Source organism: Drosophila willistoni, unplaced genomic scaffold (genome assembly GCF_018902025.1).
Source record: "Drosophila willistoni isolate 14030-0811.24 unplaced genomic scaffold, UCI_dwil_1.1 Seg700, whole genome shotgun sequence".
Lineage (NCBI taxonomy): Eukaryota > Metazoa > Arthropoda > Insecta > Diptera > Drosophilidae > Drosophila > Drosophila willistoni.
Genome location: NW_025814609.1, coordinates 18,090 through 21,562, shown reverse-complemented (window position 1 = coordinate 21,562; position 3,473 = coordinate 18,090). Strand labels below are relative to the sequence as shown.

The following is a 3,473-nucleotide window of genomic DNA, read 5'->3' as shown; positions in this document are numbered from 1 at the left end:
ATATTAAATAAACTTGAAATATGTTCTACAAAAATAGGAACTTTCTTGTCATATCGCTCGTTGAGGCGATCTACAACCTTCGGATTATTTTCGTTATTTTTGTGATACTTGAAATGACGAGACTACGCTTAGAGCTTGGCCAGATAGACAACTTATTAGATAGTTAAATTTGTCCACATTGGACAACGAGTTGTCTTCATGTACCATATTTGTAAATGAAGTAAACAATTTTTGGAATCCCCCATATTTGCCCGATTCGCGTCGTGGATATAGCTTCTCAATATTGATTAGAACTTGTAATGCCTGTTTAAAATACGACTCAACAAATTGAGACTGACAATCTAAGATAATAGGTTTATTTACAAGAGCGATTAAAGCTCTTAAACTTTCAATATTAGATTGCTGTTGATTCCAATGTTGTCTAAGAAGTAAATGCTGCGTTTTAACTGGTGGAGACATTTTGGGCCCTTAAAGAAAGAAATGTTGCAAGTTAGAAATGAATTAAGCCTGAGCTAAACGAGTTTTAGTTTTAAGGAAGAGATTAATAAGTGAGCTTTAATATGTAGATCGTTTCTCTATATTACAGATTGAGTACTTACTCCGATGTGCTTAGTACTTACCACGTGTTAAAGCTTACGAGCATGTGAAAGCGTTACGATCGCTGATGAGTGGCAATTCAGTCAAAACTTGAGTGGGTTGATAATGTAAATTTACACACTCAAGTTGACTTAGGTTATGATAGGGCTCCAATGTAAATGTCCCATGATTTATTTATTTATTTACGTCAACTAACCAGCAGTCGACGAAAAAGCTTAAGCTAAAATACAGATAACAATTAATTGAAGAAGGTAGTTTAGCTTTATACACAACCAAACTTCCCCGACCCGGAGGTGTTGTATTTCCAAATGTAGCCAGCTATGCCCCTATTCATTGCCAATGTGGTCAGGGATGACTTGCAAGCAACCCAAGTCCACAACATATTCAGCGGTTTGGTTGTAGATGATTAAAAAGTATAGCGCGAAGGGAAGTGACAGAAAGATTAGGAGAGATAAGGTGAGAAAGGTTGTTAAAAGAATGGCAAAGAACACGAAAAGGTTCGTGAAGAGAATAGTTAGTCAGACATCTAGTAAGGTGAATAGGAAAAAAGTTTCTGGTCCGACGTGAGGGACCACAAAGATATAGCATATCTAGAAATTAGAAGAAATGACTTCACCGATGACTAGTTTATGGAGAAAGAGAATGCCAAATACAAGCGTACGGTTGTAAAGTGAAAGAAGATTAATAATAAGAAGTCTGTCAGAATAAGAAAGTACGCAAATACTCGGATCCCAATTAAGACCGCGTAACGCAAACTTAAGGAATTGCTTTTGTACCGATTCAATACTACGCTGGTGAACATCATATTGAGGGTTCCACACTGGCGAGCAATGCTAACAAGGAGAAATAGTGGATCTTGATAGGTGTTGAAGAGAAGACGTAATCATTTTTTCAAACAGCTTAGGTATTGCGGAAAGTTTGGCAATGCCACGGTAGTTAGAAATATCCAATTTGTTGCCCTACATAAAAAGCGGAATAATAAAGGACTCCTTCCAAATATCAGGAAAGCTACAAGTCTCACTCGATATAAAGAATAACCGAGATAAAGGCTTAGATAGAAAAATCGAACACATTTTAAGGATGCAACTAGGTATATTATCAGGCCCAGGTACGAACGAAGACCTCATAGATGATAAGCTAGAGACAATACAGTCTTCAGTACTACTAGGAAAAAACATAAAATTTAAATGTGGGATTGAGAAAGGATAGGATGTGGGATCCGAACCAGTAGTAGAATAAGTCGACTGAAAGAATTTAGCAAACAGATTTACAATATCTGATTCATTTTTAGCAGTCTGGTCATTAAGTCTGAAGGTGAAAGGTGGTAAATTAGAGCGTCTTTTAGAATTAACAAAGTTGTAAAATAACGTCAAAATATTTTACAACTTTGTTAATTCTAAAAGAAAAATTATAAAATTCAATCTTATAGCGAACTATATAATTTTTGCAGCATTGAGTATTTAGGAGACAAAATTGACACCTCGCTATACAATAATTTGCATAGTTGAGTCGCGAACTTTTTAAACCTTTTAAAATATCTCGATTTAATGTTACGGAGATTAGACAGCCTTCGTGTGAACCAGACCGGCCCACTGGAGATGGTAGAGACATTTACATAAGGAACGCTTTTATCAATTAGAGATTCAAGAGCAGAGTAGAAAAAATTCACTGCACAATCTATATCTCAGTATCAAAAGAGGAAATAAGGTTGTTAGATAGAAAATCGAACACACAAGAAGATTGAAATTTGTTTTACAAAAACATCTACGACGAGAAACTGGGATGTTGTAAAATGAATCAGTAACGGAATTGTAAGAAGTAATAACTTCAATGGTAGGGTGATAAGGATCTTCAGGCTTCACAAGGGGCTGAGTTTGAGATACAGAACCAACAGTGGGATCCGATCAAAAACAAGATCGAGGATTCTTTTAGAAGAGTAAAGTAAAGAATTGAACTGATATAGCGGACATTCAAGTAGGCTATCAAGAAAAACATGTTGAGATGAAGGAATTAAGAAAGATAGATTGTCATCAACCAGCCAAGAAATATTAGGCAAGTTAACTAATAACCAGAGGCCCGGGGCTAACTTCGACCGCGTTTATATACCCTTGCAACTTCTTTGGTAACTCTTTCCTTTTCAAAGTGGAAAAACGTTTCATCTAAAAAGGCCAATGTTTGCGAAAGAACGGCCAACAACCTTAGCATAGGAAATAACGAAGATATTGATCAAAGTCACTGTTTTCCACCGATCAATCCTATGGGAGCTATATGATATAGTAACCCGATATTTATCAAATTTGGCACAGTCATTAACAGATATGTTAAACTAACAAATGTTTAATTTGAAAGCAATCGCGTCCAAAATAACGAAGTTATTGAAAAAGTCACAGTTCGTGACTTTGCGGTTTGTATGGAAGCTATATGATATAGTGGTCCGATCCGGCTGAATCCGAGATATACAACCCCTGCAGTATGTACAAGCCTATATGCAAAATTTCAATTCTGTAGCTCTTACGGTCTAGGAGGAGTTTGCGTTGATCCAGACGGACGGACGGACAGACGGACGGACGGACGGACATGGATATATGAACTCGTCTCGTCATGCTGATCAAGAATATATATACTTTATATGGTCGTAGATGCTTCCTTCTATGCGTTGCACACTTCTGACCAAAATTAATATACCCTTTTTGCAAGGGTATACAAAATTACGATTGTTAAGACAACTAAAAATAAATTGCAAAGCATCAGCATGGTGCATGTAGGTCATGATATGAGAAGCTGGAGGAATATATGAACAAAAAATATATAAGCTAAAGTCGGAACATGTAACTTCAACGCAAATAACCTCAACACCTAAGGGCAGATCAATCGGC

At 36.6% G+C, this 3,473-nt stretch overlaps 1 long non-coding RNA gene across 1 annotated transcript; it reads right to left on the bottom strand.

Moving 5' to 3' along the window:
- Positions 1-327: 327 nt before the first annotated feature.
- On the bottom strand, positions 328-803 carry LOC124461855. Its single transcript, XR_006955271.1, has 2 exons — positions 621-803; positions 328-467 (listed from the first exon to the last, which is right to left on the bottom strand). It is a non-coding gene; the product is annotated as an uncharacterized LOC124461855 (long non-coding RNA).
- Positions 804-3,473: the final 2,670 nt, after the last annotated feature.